The sequence below is a fragment of the Stomoxys calcitrans genome, chromosome 1, assembly GCF_963082655.1.
Source record: "Stomoxys calcitrans chromosome 1, idStoCalc2.1, whole genome shotgun sequence".
Lineage (NCBI taxonomy): Eukaryota > Metazoa > Arthropoda > Insecta > Diptera > Muscidae > Stomoxys > Stomoxys calcitrans.
Genome location: NC_081552.1, coordinates 189998019 through 190019157, shown reverse-complemented (window position 1 = coordinate 190019157; position 21139 = coordinate 189998019). Strand labels below are relative to the sequence as shown.

Here is a 21139-nt window from a genome sequence, read left to right as displayed (position 1 = left end):
ATCGAAGGGACTATCGATATTTTATTTTTTCCTGAATATCGATTGATATTTTTCCTATCGATACTATTGGCAAAGTTAAAGTTTTTCCAAAATTGAATAAAAATAAGCGATTACACATCGTTTAAGATACATTGGGCTAATAGAGGATGCAGGTATGGGGGTATACTAATTTCTTCATTCTGTTTGTAACTCCTCGAAATATTAGTCTAAGACCATATAAAGTATATATCATGTCATGACATTTTATGTCGATCTAGCCATATCCGTTCGTCCGTCGAAAGGACGTTAACTTTCGAAGCAGTAAAGCTAGCCGCTTCAAATTTTCCACAAATACTTTTTATTAGTGTAGGTTGGTTAGGATTGTAAATGGGCCATATCGGTCCATGTTTTGATATATCTGCCATATAAACAGTACTTGAATCTTGACTTCTTGAGCCACTAGAAGGCAAAATTCTCATCCGGTTTTGCTGAATTTTTGCATAAGGTGTTTTGTTATGATTTCCAACAACTGTGCTGAGTATGGTTGAAATCGGTCCATAACCTGATATAGCTGTCATATAAACCGATCTTGGAACTTGACTTCTTGAGCCACTAGAGGGCGCAATTCTTATCCGATTTTGCATGACGTGTTTTGTTATGACTTCCAACAAATGTGTTAAATAGGGTTCAAATCTGTCCTTTACCTGATGTATCTGCCATATAAACCGATCTTGGATCTTGAATTCTTGAGCCACTAAAGGGTACAATTCTTATCCGATTTTTCATGACGTGTTTTCTTATGACTTCCAACAACTCCGCTAAGTATGGTTCAAATCAGTCTATAACCTGATATAGCTGTCATATAAACCGATTTTGGATCTTGACTTCTTGAGCCTCTAATGGGCGCAATTCCTATACGATTTGGCTTAAATTCGGCATGACGTGTTTCGCTATGACTTCCAACAACTGTGCTAAGTATTGTTTGAATCGGTCCATAACCTGATATAGCTGTCATATAAACCGATCTTGGAACTTGACTTCTTGAGGCACTAGAGGGCGCAATTCTTATCCGATTTGACTGAAATTCGGCATGACGTGTTTTGTTAAGACTGCCATATAAACCGATCTTGGTTCTTGAATTCTTGAGCCACTAGAAGGCAAAATTCTCATCCAGTTTGGCTGAAATTTTGCATGGGGTGTTTTGTCTATAACCGAATATAGCTGATATAAGCTCTACAGAATCCGGACAGCCGGTTGTACTCACCGGTTTGACCCGATGCAATCTCCATCAGCAAGGGCTGCCGCCTCAGTGAACGTTTTCGACTTTTTTTCGTCATGGGAGAGGAATATCCCGGAGTGCCTCCGCAAGCTTCTGGTCCATGCCCGGATTGAAAAGAATCCCGGAACCTAGTTCTGTTCGGTTTGCGAGAGCCGCCTCCAACATCGGTCGGTGTCGGTGAGGTGTAACCGGTGTATGGAATGGGTCCATTTCCGATCCTGCTCTGGCCTAACGTCACTACGGGAATATAGTCACGCTAAATATGTTGCCAGGTGCTGTGCGAACATAGACAGCAGCGGGTCACAAGCGTCGTCATCGTCGCCTTCTGCGTCCTTGCCGTCGAACTTTGTGACCCCCCGACCTCTCCCGTGCGGCAATATACGCAGCAGCAGCACCCCACCCCAAATATTGCCAGGCCAGCGCCGGTAAGCGTATAAATTTTGCAATTGATTGCATCGTTCTCCTAAGCAAGATCGACGAGATAGTGGATTTTATGAGTCTAAAAAATATATTGGGTTGTAGCTTTCCAGGAGACAAAGCTGACCAAGCTACCTAGAGTTTGCACAGTTACAATGTGCAACGTAAGTATCGCTAAAGGAGTGAAGGTGGGGATTTGCCTTCGTGATACACCATTCCGTGCAGTATAGACCTATCTTGCCTGCGCCTGGCGCTGGTGACCCCAACATGGAGTACATGGGGATAGCAGTCACGCCCGGTACTGCCGAGATAGAGCTATGCGACGTGTACATATCACCGGTTGGTAGAGGTGACCCAGTTAATGGCCAAGCTTACAAGCCCGACATAAGTGGGCTACTATATGGCCATAATCGTCTAGGAGACTTTAATGCGCATCACATTTCATGGATTTGTCCCCAAGGTAACGGCTAGCGGGTCACAGCTTTGGCAGAGCAGCTTGAAGGATCCAGGTTTTGCACGATGAATGAGGATGCCTCCACTAGGATTACGATGAGGTGTAGTAGCCCGCTAGACATTTCCATTGCAATCCCTGATCTCCTGAGTGACGTAGCCGTAATTACTTTGGGAACAAACCACCTCCCCATAATTCTCACTATCGACCGACTGTTCATAATCACTGAGCGCCGGGCGTTAACCAATCAGAAGAAGGCATTTTGGCCGCCTTCACAGAGTACACCCATCGCCGCTTCAGTGAACTGACACCCCCCTCGAATGTGCTACTTGCCGAGAGGAAACTCCGAGACAACATTAATGCAGCAGCCGCTCGCTTTATACCAGCCGATCGAATACCCCAAGTGCGGCCCAATTTCCCGACGAAGGCAGTTGGTCTCGCCAACGACCGAAAAGGAATCGTTGTACGGACTCCACTAAACCAAGAATCAGCGAGCTGAATCTGGAAATTAGCAGGGTAATCAACGAGCATAAGTAGAATTTGTTGCTAGAACTCTTGAAGCAATGTAAGGTAGGCACCGGTTTAGCTGAACTACGGGATAACAGGATCTCAGACACATTGGCGACGTAACTCTCGGCAGGTTGTTCAACATTCAATTTATAGCGCATTCCGAGAGTGAAAGTGCTAGAAGGAGAGCTATTCGCCGTATCCGTGGTCTCCGAGCCGACGAACAGTCATCACAATTTACCGTGGGCGAAGTTACGAATGTCATCCGTGGCACCAAATCATCCAAGGCGTTGGGCCCCGACGGAATCTCTACACTGATGCTGAAGAATCTGGATTTACCTGGAGTTGAGTACCTTACTACTGTCCTCAACCTGTCTTTGAACACTCTTATAGTTCCCGATGTCTGGAAAATGGGCGGAGTGATCCCGCTACTGAAGCCTGGAAAGGACCCGAGTTTGGGGGAGTCGTACAGACCCCTCTCCCTGTCTCACCAGTTGCTAAGACGATTGAGGCACTACTCCTCCCAAGCCTAGTAGGAGAATTTCCATTCGCCGAGCATCAGCATGGATTTCGAAGACTGCATAGCACAACACTACTTTCAATCAATCAATCATCCCAGGTCATTCGATAAGACGGTCTTCGTGGCACTGGACCTTTCGAAGCATTTGACATGGTCAGCCATGTCAAACTATTTGAGCACGTCGTCAATACCTCCCTCCAGCCAGGCCGTACCGCTGGGTCGCACTGTAGAGTGAAACAGGGAGTTCCCCAAGGCGGGGTGATATCTCCGTCACTGTTTAACCTCTACCTATTCGCCATTCCACAACACCCCAAACTTTAGATGCTGTCTGCAAAGGACGAGAGCTTACGGGCCTGGTAAACATACCAGAAAAACTGAACTGGTAACTTTTTATGGAATGTGGGAGATGGACGTCGAGTATGGAGATCTATACGGATAGTAGGTGTTGCCCCATACCCATAAAAATCCCCAAACAGGAGATGTTGGCCGTTCGGTACAATTTGGTAAGGAAAGTGTCTGCATGGATGAGAGCTTGCGGGCCTGGTAAACATCCCAGAAAAACTGAAGTGGTACTTTTTATGGAATGGGAGGAAGATTGCGACTAGTGGAATTCCACAAGGTTGGGATTTTTTCCATGTTTTGCGGGATTCTTGTTTTTTTTTAAAGGAGTCATTGCCAACGATGATAACGATATCGATATTCCGGTACGGGATAGCTATGAGCATTACACAGGCTGGAATATTGAGGTCCGATCTGTATGGCGTTCATGGCTGTCACAAGAAGCTTAACTGCGAGCTACGGGGTGCGTCCATAGGTTGCGGGTAGTGAAATACTCCACACGGAGTAGCTGCATCGGCAGTCGCGGAAAATCAGCGGTATCGAGCGGAGAGTTTCAGTGAGAGGCCGGACGGTACCGGCTCTTGCACAAATACTGAGTGCCTATGATGCTCGATATGACAAGGCGGGTTATTGACGCCTTTAAATAACCAATGGCCATCCTATTCCCTCGGCGATCGGTCCTTTGGACCGGAACGAGCTTGATCACCTGCCAGAGCTTGACGACGATCGCCACCTCCACATGAAATGTGTCTACAACAACAACAACGATATCGTTGATGGATTTCTTATGACCCTCATTCAGCGTGCGTTAAGAAAGCTGTCTGGAGGGGTAATGGCTAACGGGTTTGTTTTAAACCCCAGAAGACTGTACTGCTATTTTTCCCCAGGAAACTTAAGATGGGCATTTTCAGGGGACCTGACCTGGATGGGGTAGAACATCTGCTCTCTCCGAAGGTCCAGTTTTTTTGGCGTGATTCTTGACTAGCGACTATCGTTGGAGGAACGTAGAGGAAATGGTCTTAAGGGCGCTGACACTATGAAGCTCTACTTCTGTGACAACTCGATGGGAAGGAGTTGGAAGCGTGGGCAGGGGTCGATATACTGGGTGTTTACGGCGTTTGTTCGGCCGATTCTCACTTATGGATGCCTGTTGTGACTGAGGGCGTCAGGAATCTGCCTCTACTCAAACTTTGGACATAACTTTCGTTCTGCTGAGGGATGGCGGTGCGGCTAGTGAGATACTGCGCCACGGATATTCGGACAGTACTTCCCTGTTGATGGATTAGACGAGGTTTTTCCTCACGCATGGATGGATGGTGTGGCGTCGGGCTTTGATCAAGATCGTATGAGGTAACGCTGTGGTAATGATCTCTGGAGGAAGAAGGAGTGATTTGAGAAAGACGCACAATATCGTGCAAAATCTTAGGCCTACGCAACTGAGAATGTAGCCAAGAAGGTCGTCAATAGACTGAACGAGTCAAAAACCTAGATCTCTTCAAACTTTGGACATTCCTTTGTTTTGCGCAGAGAAGGCGATGCGGCTAGTTATATGCAGCGCGACGGATTTTTTACAAGGGGAGTACTTTCTTGTTGATGGGTTAGACGTCGCTATGTCTCACCTATGGCATCGGGCTTTGGACAACTGTCCCCTGCGAAGGGTGATCACGTTCGTACAGTGTACCAATGTGGTTCTAATCTCTGGATTAAGGAAGATTGCTTTAAGAAAGACACACAATGCTATGCTTAATCTTAGGCCTACGCAACTGCATGTTGGGAGTGTAGCAACTAAGGCAGAAAATAGACTGAGAGAGTCAGGAAATTGGATCTCCTCAGATTTTGGACATACTTCTTTCCTGCTAGCGATGCAGAGCGTTATATGAGGCTAGAAGGATCATTTGCCAGGGGAGTCTTTCCTTGTCGATGTATTAAATCTCTGGGTTAACATGGAAATTAGATGGGGGCATCTTCATTAAGTCCCTTTGAATAATTTTGGTTTCTGGAAGAGTGTATAGTCTTCCGAGCGGAAGTCTTCGCCACCCTGAAGGCACTAGAGATGCTTCCCATACGGGAGCGGCTGTGCGATCGGACTGTCACAATATTGGTTGACTGTCAAACTGCATTCTGACTCTGTCGTCGGGCCATCTGAGAACGAGACTGGTTAGAAGATGCAAAGAGCTTCTTTAAACCATAGGGAAACCTGTCAGGTGCTGAAGGGTCTGGAGGTGGTCTGTAGTGGATCGTTTTCAAGCGCATTACGTGCTTCGTAACCATTTTACCCTCTACTGTGCGAACTTCCTGAGCATGTTCAGTTGGTTGCAGTTTGGGGAAGGCCCTATGGCGGCAAATTTCGCGAAACAGAACGTCACTTATCCTATGGCTGGGGAAGTATGACCTCGGACTACTGATAGGAATTCTGACTGGTCATTGCAACGTTAGGTCTTTGTAGTCGGAGACGATCGAGTACCTATTGTGTCACTGGCACTCAATTACATGGGCAAACACCTCTTTCCGTGAATGGATTCCCTCTTGCCTCTCTGGACTTAATTGGCTGACTGGACGATGCTCTCACCGGTGAGAGTTTCTCGCCATTTCGCTAGATCTCTGTTATTTTTTTGTCTTGTTCGTTGGTTACCTTCATCCGTCATCTATGGTTTCTACCCTTTAGCAATTTACTATGGTGTACCTTATCTTGGTCCTCTTTATCTTTGTCTTTTGTTTTTCTTCTACCTTCTTATATGGCGAACACAATGGGCCGAATCCTAACCCGACCCAACCTAACCCTGGGACCAAGTATGTGGAATCCGCCCAACCTCAAATGTACAATCAGACCGATTAATTACAAATTTTGGCGAACCTCCCTATGAATGGCAAATTTTGGCAAAATTTCGTATTAAAGCAAATTTTGGTACAATTTCTTTAAAATAACTACAGTTGGTCAAATTTTCCATAAATGGCAAATGATGGCAAAATGTTCCATGCAAATTTGCCCATGAATATTCCACTTAGGAACTGAAGCAAAAATTTTTTAAAAAGTTTACATTGCTCCTCAATAAATATTGGAAAATTTCCTCTAAATAGAAAGTTATGGTAAAATTTGATTTTAAAAACTATTTTTTTAAACATATAATCATTTTCCATACAAAAGTTATTAAAAAAATTTTGCCTTCTCTTCTTAGTCAGTGTGATAACAAATTGAAACAAAAAGCATATGCCCCGGGTGAGGCTCGAACTCACGACCTTAAGATTATGAGACTTACGCGCTGCCTACTGCGCCACCGAGGCTATGAGGAGACGCCTGCTGATAAACAACAAAACATTAGCCATACTAAAGTTCTAATAAGAATTTTCATATGAATAGCAATTTCAACACTTTGGCTTGGCTCTGTGTGTATAAGTTGAAGGTCATGTTACAAAGCTTTTATATAGTTCTATTAAAAGTTTAAGCTTTTACTGTGACCCCAAGCAATTGTTGTTTGGTATGGAAACATGTTTATACCCCGAGGTGAGTATAAAGTTCAGATTTCACAGCCAAACTGCATAAAAAAAGTAGTGAAAAAATCTGTGAGGTGCTAAATTCTTCACTTATGCCTCAAATGGACATGTAAACCAAACGGAACAATATGGGATTCTAATGAATGTTATTTGAGAGTTAAATACGAATATAAATTGTATTCAAATTTCGATCATATCAAGAGGGGGCAGCAAACACTTGTAGGTGTAGCTAAGCACACCAGGCCAGCTAGCAAAATATTAAATTCTAGAAAGTTTGCTAAAATCGTATTCCAAGATAATCCAAACACATAAAAACGTGTTAAATTCGGGTGGTCTGAATCATAGGTACCCATCACCATGGATTTCGCTAAGTATTTAATCTTTTAACTCAGCTTGTATTTGTATTATTTTGTAACAATCAAATCGGGAAATGATTGCAGCTTCTATGGTCTCAAGAATTTATATCGTGGTACCGGTATTCATATCGGATCACATTTGGTACGGATGCCAGAAGTCGTAACAGAAGTCTTTATGAAAATTTTAGCCAAATCAGATAAAAACTAAGGCCTCTAGGGGCTCAAGAAGTTATATCCGGGGATCGGTTTAATAGAGCTATATCAGTTAATAATCATGAAGTCAAATGAGGAAAGTGGTTTATATGGGGCTATATCAGTTTGTAGACCGATTCGGATCATACACGGCATGCTTGTTGAAAGTCAGAACAGAAGATCTTGGGCTAAATTTCACCGAAATCGGATGAAAATTGAGGCCAATAGATTCTTGAAGAAGACTATGCTAGGGATCGGTTTATATGCGAGCTATATCAGTCTATAGACCGATTCTGTTCATACTCGTTGAAAGTTGTAACGAAAATCTTTGTGCCAAGTTTCAGGTAAATCGGATTAAAATTGAGGCTTCTACGGTCTCAAGAAGTCAAATCTAGGAATCGGTTTATATATAGCCCCCATATAAACCGATTCCTAGATTTGACTTCTTCGGCTTATATATCGAGTCAGATCATACTCGGCACGTATGTTTGAAGTCATAACATTTAACCTATTTAAACTAATTAGCCCAGTTTGCTTTTTAATTTTTTGTAACAATCAAATCGGGAAATGGGAAGGATCGGATCTTTGTGCCAAATTTAAGCCAAGTCGGATGAAAATTGAGGCCTCAAGAAATCAAAACAGGCGATCGGTTTAATGGGGGCTATATCAGTTTATAGACCGATTCGAATAGAACCCGGCACGGTTTCTGAAAAAAAAATTGAGGCCTATAGGGGTTCAAGTAGTCAATACTGAGGATCGGTTTATATGGGGGCTATATCGGTTTATAAACCGATTCAGGTCATACTCGACGCGGATGTCGTAACCAAAGTCTTTGCGTCAAATTTCAGCCAAATCGGATGAAAATTGAGGCTACTAGGAGCCTAAGAAATCAAACCCAGTTGTCGGTTTATATTGAAATCTGAATCCCCGACGACCCCTTTGCAATCCTCGACGACCTACATCGATAAGAAGTCTCTGTACAAAATTTCAAGGTGACATTTTTATTGATTCTGCAGCTATCGTGATTTCCACAGATGGACGGAGGGACGAACATAGCTAGATTGATTTAGAATGTCAAGATGATAAAGAATATACATAGACTGGTGTTACAAACGGTATGATTCTATTAACATATCCTATAGCCCCATTTTCAGCAGATTTTTAGCAATTGTTACTAACAAATTTCTCTGAGTGTAGATAAGGCATCATATCTTGATGTATTGCAATGACTTCTCATATGCAAGGATCGCAGCTTGATATTTACTTCGCTGATTGGGTAACCTTCTCGATATCTCGAGTCAAAGGTGTTAGATGCTTCCCAGATTCACTTTTCTACCATACCTATCAGTAATACTACTTCAAGTTCTTAATATCTTTCTACGGTATTTGAGATCGAGTCTTGGTCTGACGAGAATCTGGTATTGCCTTCTGCTAGCTCATGCTATACGGATGATGGTTCGAAGCTAGAGGGTAGATAAAGTCTGACCGTCTACATTGAGGACCACCAGACCGAGTTCTGATTTCGGCAGCCTCATAGGCCGTTTTATGCCTTGCAGGCGAAAATCGGGAAGATGAATGAATACGTCAAGTGTATAAAGTATCAATCGTTTAAGTGCGAATTTGTTATACCTGGCAAAAACTAAGAAAATGTGAATTTCTTTCCAATTTTCTATACAATTTACTTTTTTAACGGCCAATCGTTTAAGTGCGAATTTCATTTAGCAACCAACATTATTGGGGAAGATATCGTCATTTTCACTAAAATTTCTTAATTTACCAGCCACAAAAAATAAGCCTTGCTTCAGTTGTCAAACACACATATAAGTAAAAATTTTTGTGCGAAATAGAAGAAGAAAACTGAATCTAGTACTCATAAATTCACATAAAAGTAATAAAGATGTGACAGAAAATTATATTTAAGAGTCAATTCTGTGGCAGGTAGGCCAATCGTATAACGGTCACTTTTTCACCTTCAAATGCATTAAAGATAAGTGCGAAAATTGCTTTGCTGTCACAAAATTAGTGCAAAACTTGTTTTGGCACCTAAGTCAAAACTACTGCACTAATGACATGTGTGACGAGCACGCATAAGGTATTCGGTGAATGGCACGGAGTTCTCAAAATAGATTTTTTCGAGTTTACTACTTATTGCTTAGATATATCTATAGGGATTTGTTAAGGCGGCTTAAAATCCACAACCCCTTCTTCATCTAATCTTTGTTTTAGATACAATATTGTATCAGATTCGCCTTTCCGGCATCAAACCACGGTTTTGTACCGAATTCCATTAATATCGCTGGCACATTTCAAAAAGTGTTGTTTTTTCCACATTCCACAAAAGTTGTTTTTTCCACATTGTCGTTTTCAAACAATGGCAACCCTATTCCCTACTTCAATGGTATCACCGCCACCATTAACTGAACTCAAAATAAAAGTAAAGTTTAAACACGCATTGATAAGCTTTGGGCTTTACCCACTCTCACCTCACCCCACCACATTGGAATTGCATTGTTGTTTTGCTTGTAGTCAGTGTTTGGTTGTAAGAACAAAACAATAACGCAGTAGTAGCAAGTCTGGCAAAAACTCAGGCAGACTCATACTCAGCACAAAACAACACCCAACGACAGCGTAAAGCTTAACCATCAAAAGAACGTTAACAATTGAAGCAAGCAAAGCTTTTGTGTGGCTTTTTCAGAATGAACGAACGCACAACAAAAAATACTTTGTGTGTGAGCGCCGCCGGGGTGGTGGGATGACAGAGGAAGTGAAACAAACGAAGCGAGAAACTTATTTTGGCAGTTTACAAAGGCAGTTGAACCGGCAAAGGTGTGTTTTTTGCGTGCTGCAGTTATTCTAGTGATAAAAAGGGAATATATAACGGGAATTAGAAGCAAATATATATATATATATATATAAAATCTGTGAGAGTGAACAAAAATAAAAGTAAGTTTAAATAATAAATCGCCATAAAATTTTCTAAATCAAAAAAAAGTGAAACAAGCAAAGAAGCTATAAAAGTTAAAACTCCAGACAACAAAAGGGAGCAACTCTTCCTTTTTTGGCAATAAGGCAAAGCCCTCTCTAGCTGTTCAGTGTTGAGTGAGTGCATTCCCCTTGTGTTTTTGAGTGATATTGGGCTGAGTGCTTAATGGGGGAAAAGAAAAACAAACTGGTGAAATGAGTTCGTCTGATGATGAAATAAACAAAAAGTGCAAATGAAAAACTAAATTTAATTTTAAAAGGGGATCAAATTTGAAATTAAGGAAAAAACAACAAAAACCATGGCCAAGGGTAGGTAAAGAGAATACAAGGGCCATTGTCTCCAAGCTTTAGAGAAAGCTTTAAATTTAAGCAAAGTTTGAGAAAACCTCTTTGTAAGTTCAAACACTGTGAAATGCAGACTACATATGGGTGCTTTCATGATAAATTTAACAAAGTGAGTTATAAGTTAAAAAATTTTTTTGATAGTTTAGTTTGAAAATAGCGTGTTGGCGAGCTCAAAATCGCTGAGAAAAAATTCTGGGTGAAATTCTGCAGCGCCGTGGAAGATAATCCGCAACCTATATGCTACAGGGTTGAGTGAGTGCATTCCCGTTGTATTAAAGTTATAGTGGGCTGAGAGCTAAATGGGAATAAAAAAAAAACAAACAAACTGGTGATATGAATTTCTCTGACGATGAAATACATAAAAAATGCAAATGAAAAACTAAATTTTATTTTAAAAGCGGGTAGGAAATGAGAATGCTAGGGCCATTGGCTTCAAGCTTTAGCGAAAGCTTTGCATAATAATTTAAGCAATGCTTGAGAAAACCTCTTCAAAGCATTATTTGTAAGTTGAACACTGTGAAATGCAGACTACATATGGGTGATACCATGAAAAATTGAACAAAGTAAGTTATATGTTAAACAATTTTTTTTAAAGTTATGTTGAATATAGCGTGTTGGCGAGTTGAAAAACGCTCAGAACAAATTATGGGTAGAATTCTGCTGCTCTGTGAAAGATAATCCTACACAGAAAACAAAAGTCTATAAAAAATATTCAATTAATTAATTCAATCAATTTTTTATTTGAATATAAATGTTTCGATTACTGTCGTGATTGAAATTTTTGCAATTTTCAATTTAAAAATTAATTGATTCAATTATTTTTATACCCTCATCCATAGGAAGGGGGAATACTAATTTAGTCATTTCGTTTGTAACACATTGAAATATTGATCTGAGACCCAATATATATACTTCATATTCTTGATCGTCTTGATATTCTGAGTCGATTTAGCCATGTCTGTCCGTCTGTCTGTCTGTCGAAAGCACGCTAACTTTCGAATGAGTAAAGCTAGGCGCTTGAAATTTTACCCAAATACTTTCTACTAGTGTGGCTCGGTTGGAATAGTAAATGGGCCATATCGGTCCATGTTTTGATATAGCTCTCATGTAAATCGATCTCTCGATTATACTTCTTGAGCCTCTAGAGACAGCAAATCTTATCCGATTTGCCTGAAATTTTGTATGAAGTGTTTCACGATGACTTCCAACAACTGTCTTAAGTCAAAATCGGTTCATAACTTGATATAGCTGCCATATAAACCGATCTCGGATCTTGACTTCTTGAGCCTCTAGAGAGCTCAATAATTATCCGATTTGTCTAAAATTTGTCATGAAGTCTTTTGTTTTGACTTCCAACAACTGTGTTAACTATGGTCCAAATCGGCTCATAACCTGATATAGCTCCCATATGAAATGATTTCCCGATTGTACTTCTTAAGCCTATAGAGGGCGCAATTTGTATCTGATTTGGCTGAAATTTTGTACAACAGCTTCTCCTATGACCTTAAACGAGCGTGCCAAATATAATCTGAATCGGTCTATAATCTGATATAATAGCTCCCATATAAACCGATCTCCCGATTTTACTTCTTGAGCCTATAGAGGGCGCAATTATTATCCGATTTGGCTGACATTTTGCACAATGACTTCTACTATGGTATCCAACATCCTAACCAAATACGGTTCGAAACGGTCCATAACTTAATATGGCTGCAATAGCATGGCAATTTTTATCCATTCCTTTGCTTGCCTATAAAGAGATACTGGGTAAAGAACTTGACAAATGCGATCCTTGGTGGAGGCTCGGTGACACTTGGCACGCTTTTACTTGGTTTAATAAAATCTGAATAAATTTTTTAATTTTCAATTAAAAAATTTAATGAATCATATCGCTAATAAATTTGAATTGAAAAATTTTTGAATTACAAGTTGGTGTTACATATACTCCGAAAGCCTGGCATGAGGCAAGGGTGGTATTTATGCCCAAGCTCGGCAAGGCATGTTATGCGACACCAAAGGGCTACAGACCTATAAGCATTACGTCCTTTCTACTGATAACCTTGGGACGTATTGTGAACACCATGATAAAGAGTAGGACCCCCAGTGAACTGTTCAAATACAAACGTTTGTGGAGACTGCCCTGCACGAGTTTATGCATAAAATAGAAAAATCCTTTGATGCCAAAACGTACACCCTTGCGGTATGCATTGACATCGAGGGGCATTTTAACAATGTGCGAACCGACACACTGATCCAATCCTTAGACCAATATCGGGTGAACCCGGTCCTTAGAGAAGGTGGGTCAAGGTCAAGGTGACAAGGTCAAATACTTAGGTGTGATATTGGAAAGGAAACTGAATTGGAAGTGTCACATTCAGGAGCGTGCTGAGAAGGCTCACAGATGTTGGGCACTATGTAGATGATCCGTAGGCTCAAAATTGGGACTGAATCCGAGGATAGTCCACTGGCTCTACAGATGCATGATTGGACCAATACTTACTTACGCCTCAATAGTTTTGTGGACTGTTATGGAGAAAAAGTGTAACATAAGGACCAAACAACAGGTTTAGAGGACAAGTTGAACAAATGGAAGATCAACCTAACCTAAGAAGGAGTTCAATTATGCCATTTGACTGCTTCATCATCGGGATAAGAAGTGTTTTCTTCAATTGGGTTCAGTCAGGTGTATCTGGCGTTGCACTGTGGGATAGAATCAAAAAAGTTAGTAAAAGTATGTCATTTGGGAACGAGTCGAGATATCTCTTTGAAATTTCGAATGGTTAGAGCTGAGGAGTTAACGACATCATATGTAATAAAAGTGTCATTAAAGAAATAAAAATAAATTCTGCCCGAATATTAATAAATGCGGCTTTTATGGGCTTAAGATCCGAAATCGGTCTATATGACAGCTATATCCAAACATGGTCCGATTTGGCCCGCGCAAGAACTTAAACTGCGTGCAGCAAAAAGACGTATTTTTATGCCCTACTTTAGCTCAATATTTCAAATTTTTTAAGGCTATAGCGTGATTGCGACAGACGGACGGACATATTTATATTTTTGTAGGGTAGGAAATGGATATTTGGTAGTGTTATGGGTATAAAAGCCATAACCCTAATGGGGGTCAGGGCTTTGCGATTTGAGAACTCGGAAAAATGTTCCAAGTTTTTGATAAAAAAAATGCACATTTCGTAGGAGACCACCATAGCGCAGAGGTTATCTTATCCGCCTATGACGCTGAACCCCTGGGTTCGATTCCTTGCGAGAACATCAGAAAACAATTATTCAACGGGGTTATCCCCTCCTAATACTGGCGACATTTGTGAGGTACTATACCATGTAAAAACTTCTCCCCAAAATGGTGTCGCACTGCGGCACGCCGTTCGATGTGGACTACAAAAAGGAGGCCCCTTGTCATCATTGAGCTTAAACTTGAATCGGACAGCACTCATTGATATATGAGAAGTTTGTGCCTGTTCCAAAAATTTAAAAAGAATTATTTTTTACATATTTTGACTCTCAAACTGTATAACTTTGAACTGGGTCATCGCATTTGGACACTTCTAGAAAAAAAGCAATAACGTTATGGTAAATTTGGGCACCAATCTATATCATGCATCAACATGAAATTCGAACCACAAATGCCTTCGCAAATCGCAAAAATACTCGGCCAACATGCCAGAAAAATAATTGTTAGTCGAAAATCCCTGACACCAGGATGCTGATTTGTTTTTGTAGCGATTTTTGAGCACTATCCAGCAAAAAAGAATTTCAGAAATCGGAACACAAATGACTATTTGGGAGCCCAAACTAATTTTCTAAATAGCGATGTGACCAACTTTAAGAGCTTGACAAAAGGCGCCTGGATCACCTAGGGCCTTGAAACTTTGCATATGTTTTCGTTAACACCTCAGCTCCAGCTATTTAAGAGAGATACTCGTATCTGTTCCCTCTCTGAACACCTCAGCTCCTGCTATTTAAAAGAGATACTCGTATCTGTACCCTTTCTGAAACAGCAACAGTTTTTGCTAGTTTTTTTTTTTGGATTCTATCCCACTGGGCAATGCGGTTTATTGTGTCTACATCTGTTGGACTTCCAGTTATCATGCAGCGTGGGAAGGTTTATTCCTCGTTACACTTAGGCAAGTGCGAAGCTTTGGTAATGATCCAAATCGAGGTTCGCTCCTTGGTACACGCAAGATAAATGCTTTCCTGGCGTTACTAACTACCATATTTGTTGCCGCGACGATAATTTTCCGTTGTTTTTTAATGGAGGCTAAATTGACCTGTTGTCTGGACCAAGATTCTCTCTTCCTACAATATTTTGGGTTTCAAATCTCTCAGGACGATTCAATTATTAAAGTCGACAAAATGATCATAAGTACGTCCTAGGTATTCACAGAATATGTCCTTAGGCTGGCTCTCCTTGTCTTTGGTCGAGGTAGGCGTATGATTTCGAAAAATTTGGCCTTAATACGAATTGGGATAAACCCCTCCTCTATTGAGATTGTAAACGCAAAAAAAATTTACGTTTGGAAAATATTTGCGACAAACCAATCCGTTTTATTGAAGAAGTACTATTTGTATAGGAACTGTGTAACATTTCCCTACACAGTTGAACGTTAGTCGTGAATTTTCAAATCTTTCATCTAAAAGTCACTTCCTTTATGATAAAACCTTTAGGAACTTCTTCTGTGGTAAAGGTGGCTCTAGTACGCGATAATTCCAAAAATTCTGTTAAGTCAAAAGTATTGTTTTACAGCAAAACATGCTTCGTTACACGAAAAGGCGAATGGTTTACTTAGTTTATCTCTTTCATTAGTCTGAGTCTCAGAACCACTATATGAATGGATTTAGCTTTGTCGTCTGTCTGTCTGTCCATATGTCAGTCCATGTTAATTTGTGAACAAAGTACGAATTACAATTTTTATCCGATCCTCTTCAAATTTAGCACAGGTTTTTTCGACTTGGTTGGCATTTAGTACCATGAATAACATTATGACTGCTATTATGGATGACAAGTATGGGCCAAAACGGTCCATACTTATAGCTTCTATACAAACCTAAACTGCTCTACTTTCCATTGAATGTCCCATATACATATGTATTTTTTATGGGCTTGTACAATGTTTTGTATATGACCATGTACAATGGATGTACATATGTATGTACCCACATCCGTACAAGTACTTACTCTTGAGAGTGTCTTTCGCAATGTTTAGAAGCAGAAAAAGTTTAATTACGAGTTTGTTGAACCTAAATTGTAGTTCTATCTTCATCTACATCACATGGTTACAGTTATAATAGTCGAATGATTGGAAAAACCGCTATAATAGCAGATGACAACAGCGCCATTTCATGTCCCTTTAAACTGACATTATTCCCTAGAGTTCAAGGAAACCGCCACATATTTCTTTGAAAACCGTTATAGCAGTTCAATTGAACACTAGCTCCATATTGCTTTAGGGATAGACCTATCAGCCGGAAATGTCAAGCATTTCTGCATAAATGGGCACACTACAACAACAACTTAAGCCAATATATCCAGGGGTGCATCACTTTGACGCTTTCAGGGTTGCCATATCAAAAAGAAGTTTCTCATTTGCATATGTCTATTAAATTTTGGTATTTATTTGGTCCTAGCCCTTTATGGGAATAATGGATATCACATTTCTTGGGCTTTAGTATCAGAAAATCGTACTGGAGATTAGAACAACCTTAAACTATGCCTAAATGGACACATTTGCAAAACCTCTTTCATGACCAGATTGACTCAGACAGTACTTCTGAACAACGTTTTTGAAAAAACCTACCAATTTCCCTCCCAGCCAAAACGATTTTGATATCTGACAAGGTTAAATATTTAGGTGTGATCTTGGACAGGAAACTGAATTGGAAGTGTCACATTCAGGAGCGTACTGATAAGGCTCACAGATGTTGGGCACTATGTAGACGGGCCCTAGACTCAAAATGGGGCCTGAATCCGAGGATAGTCCATTGGCTCTACAGAAGCGACATTAGACCAATACTTACTGGACTGCTATGGAGCAACGTTAGAACAATACAACAAGTTCAGAGAACATGTTGTCTTAGCATAGGCGGAGCGATGAGGGCCACGCCAACTTGGTGGACTGCTATGGAGCAACGTTAGAACAATACAACAAGTTCAGAGAATATGTTGTCTTAGCATAGGCGGAGCGATGAGGACCACGCCAACTAGGGCACGGGAGACTATTCTGGCATGCAGATCCGACCCATTGGCATGCAGATTAAGTGTGAGTCAGCCACTGTGGCTATGAGGCTTAAGGCGATGGGAGAATGGATTGAGGATGGGAGCGTCTCATACCATCGCGGTATAATCAAGGAGAAGAAATGGAACCTGGAAGTAGGGAAGAGGTTTCCGATCGGATACCTAAGATGAACCTTGAGGTCGAGTGCGAGACACTGCTGCCAGCGCCGCAGTCTTGGATTGCCATCTGGAAGATCATGTTACACGAATGGATCAAATCTAGAGGACAGAGTGGACCTGGGGGTCCACATTGAGAACCCAGGGACTGAGATCTATTTTAGACTGCCTGACCATAATACAATCCTGCAGGCGGAGATCCGGGCGATCACGGAATGCGTGAGATGGTGTGGTGTTTACGCGAGGACATCGAGTGTGAACATCTTTACGGACAGTAAAATGGCCATAGGGGCAATAAAAACGAAGAAGGTAAGGTCACGAACAGTCTTGCAGTGTAAGGAGATTAACGCCTTCTCTGAGGATGGCAAAATCCGCATCGCTTGTGTGCCGGGCCATAACGGAGTAAAGAGGAATTAAAGGGCAGATGATTTGGCGGTAAAGCCCAGAGGACTGCAAATGCAAATTATCCCCCTGAACCATTATGCCATGAACTAAGGAACAAACTTCTCAAATTTCAATGAGTGTAGTCCGATTTAAGTTTAAGCTCAATGATAAGGGGCCTCCGTTTTATAGCCGAGTCCGAACGGCGTGCCTTAGTGCGACAGCTCTTTGGAGAGTTTTTCATCGCACAGTACCTTACAAATGTTGCCAGCATTAGATACCGGCACTTAGGTGGGGAAACTATACCAGACATGAACCAACTTAGGGGAGTGGCATGGAAAACAACGAAGGATTTTGTAAGTAGCACGGAATTCCCAATTTAGATTTTCTTTTTCGAGGTTACTTTTTTTGTATTTAGAGCACACAACAAGCCGATTACTGGCTTAGGTGTATGTCCATAATGGCTTGGGGCGGATTAATATCTGCACCCTCTTTTCAACCTAACCTTACTTTAAACGATATTAAGTTCGGCCGAGCCTGATTAAAAACATTTCGACAAAATCCATTGAAATATGTACCATTACCCATTATAGCTATTTCGAAGAAAGATCTGTTCTAGACCAAACTCGCCTAAATGAACTGTTCCAAATTCCTGTGAAATCGGGTAATAAATGGGTCTAATATGTGTTCAGGACCGGGAGATTGATAATTATGGCAGTTATATCCACATATGATCTTATCTGTGGGATATTAGGGAAGGATGTGTAGGGGTTTGGAGGCCACCTAAGCGCAGAGGATAGCATGTTCGCCTGTGACGCTGAACGCCTGGGTTTGAATCCTGGCGAAACAGAAAAAATTTCCAGCGGTGGTTTTCCCCTCCTAATTCTGGCAACATTTGTGAGGTACTATGCCATGTAAAACTTCTCTCCAAAGAGGTGTCGCACTGCGGCACGCCGTTCGGACTCGGCTATAAGAAGGAGGCCCCTTATCATTGAGCTTAAACTTGAATCGGACTGCACTCATTAATATGTGAGAAGTTTGCCCCTGTTCCTTAGTGGAATGTTCATCGGCAAAATTTGCATTTGCATGTAGGGGTTTCACATAGCTCACTGTACAAAATCGGGTAATAATAAATAGGCCAGTTATGTGAGAAAGACCTTCAATCGGGACTTCGGTCTATGTGGGTGAAAAACCAAAAATGGCCGATCTAAACCATATTTGCAAGGACGTCAAAAAACAAAACACAGCTCACTGTGTTAAATTTCACAGGAATCGGGCAATAAATTCGATTTTTATGGGCTTTAAGCCTTAAATCTGGGGATCGATCTATATGAGAACTTAAGATACAATCTGATCTAGACCATACCCCACTCACATATTGGGGATCTTAACACCACTCACTGTTCCAAATTTTCGCTCAATATCTCAATTTTTTAGGACTGTAGCGTGTTTAGAAAAGACGGACGGATGGATCCTATGGCTGTGAATATAAAAATGCATTTTCGCTAAAAATCTACCCAAATCGAAATAGGCCGTTCATCCGACCAAACCCATAAAATTAAGGGTAAATCCTACCAATTTTGGTATAAAAAGCTCAAAACGGCAACTCTGATTCTGAACCAGTGGTGCCCAAAATAAAAATGAGACAGTATGTGTGAAATACTCTCTGCAAATTTTTTACAATTCTCTCTATCAGTAAAAAGTTGTTCAATTGACTAAACTTTAGACATATTTTAATCACAAACATAATATTAAGTGCACATAAAGAGTTTACCTTACTTTTCTAGTGTTAAATCAGTAAAAAGACATTCGTTCTTAAGAGAAACAAGTAAAAGCGTGCTAAGTTCGGCCGTGCCGAATCTTATATACCCTCCACCATGGATCGCATTTGTCGAGTTCTTTTCCCGGCATCTCTTCTTAGGCAAAAAAAAAAAGGATATAAGAAAAGATTTGCTCTGCTATTAGAGCGATATTAAGATATGGTCCGGTTTGGACCACAATCAAATTATATTTATGTTGGAGACCTGTGTAAAATGTCAGCCAATTCGAATAAGAATTGCGCTCTTTGTGGGCTCAAGAAGTAAAATAGAGAGATCGATTTATATGGGAGCTGTATCGGGCTATAGACCGATTCAGACCATAATAAACACGTATGTTAATGGTCATGAGAGAATACGTCGTACAAAATTTCAGGCAAATCGGATAATAATTGCGATCTCTAGAGGCTTAAGAAGTCAAGATCCCAGATCGGTTTATATGGCAGCTAAATCAGGTTGTGAACCGACTTGTACTTTATTTGACATAGTTGTTGAGGGAAAAAAAAACGTCTTGCGAAATTTCAGCCAAATCGGATAGGAATTGCGTCCTCTAAAAGCTCAAGAAGTCAAGTCCCCAGATCTGTTTATATGACAGCTATATCAGGTTATGAACCGATTTGAACCATATTTGGCACAGTTGTTGGCTTTCATAACAAAATACTACGTGCCAAAATTCATTCAAATTGGATAAGAATTGCGCCCTCTAGAAGCTCAAGAAGTCAAGACCCAAGATCGGTTTATATGACAGCTATATAAGGTTATAGACCGATTTGAACCATACCTGGCACAGTTGTTGGATATCATAACAAAACACGTCGTGCAAAATTTCATTCCAATCGGATAAGAATTGCGTACTCTAGAGGCTCAAGAAGTCAAGACCCCAGATCGGTTTATCTGGCAGCTATATCAGGTTATGGACCGATTTGAACCATACTTGACACAGTTGTTGGATATCATAACAAAACACGTCGTGCAAAATTTCATTCCAATCGGATAAGAATTGCGCACTCTAGAGGCTCAAGAAGTCAAGACCCAAGATCGGTTTATATGACAGCTATATAAGGTTAAGGACCGATTTGAACCATACTTGGCACAGTTGTTGGATATCATAACGAAACACGTCGTGCAAAATTTCATTCCAATCGGGTAAGAATTGCGCACTCTAGAGGCTCAAGAAGTCAAGACCCAAGATCGGTTTATATGGCAGCTATATCAGGTTATAAACCGATTTGAACCATACTTGGCACAGTTGTTGGATATCATAGCAAAACACGTCGTGCAAAATTTCATCCCAATCGGATAAGGATTGCGTACTCTAGAGGCTCAAGAAGTCAAGACCCAAGATCGGTTTATATGGCAGCTATATCAAAACATGGACCGATATGGCCCATTTACAATAACAACCGACTTACACTAATAAGAAGTATTTGTGCAAAATTTCAAGCGGCTAGCTTTTCTCCTTCGGAAGTTAGCGTGCTTTAGACAGACAGACGGACGGACATGGCTAGATCGACATAAAATTTCACGACGATCAAGAATATATATATATACCATGCACCCTTGCATATGTTCACCGGGTGCTGTCACAACAACGACTTAAACAAAGAGCATAAGTGTACGTTAAGGAAATTTTTCGTTTTGTGCACCACTGTTCTGAACTGTTCGATTTTCCTATC

General features: G+C 40.9%; 1 protein-coding gene and 1 non-coding gene across 4 annotated transcripts in view; one reads left to right on the top strand and one right to left on the bottom strand.

The window, feature by feature from the left end:
- Window positions 1-21139, top strand: part of LOC106083974 (serine-rich adhesin for platelets) — a 307710-nt gene that overhangs the window by 263120 nt on the left and 23451 nt on the right. The window contains exon 1 of one of the 3 annotated variants that reach the window (XM_059361134.1): window positions 10281-10358. The exons of 1 other annotated variant lie outside the window; for it this stretch is intronic. The gene's annotated coding sequence lies outside the window, so the exon portion shown is untranslated. Of the gene's footprint in view, window positions 1-10280; window positions 10359-10401; window positions 10476-21139 lie in introns of those variants that run through there. One more of the 3 variants, XM_059361130.1, reaches the window with a different exon arrangement.
- Window positions 6702-6774, bottom strand: Trnam-cau (transfer RNA methionine (anticodon CAU)). Its single transcript has one exon. It is a non-coding gene; the product is annotated as a tRNA-Met (tRNA).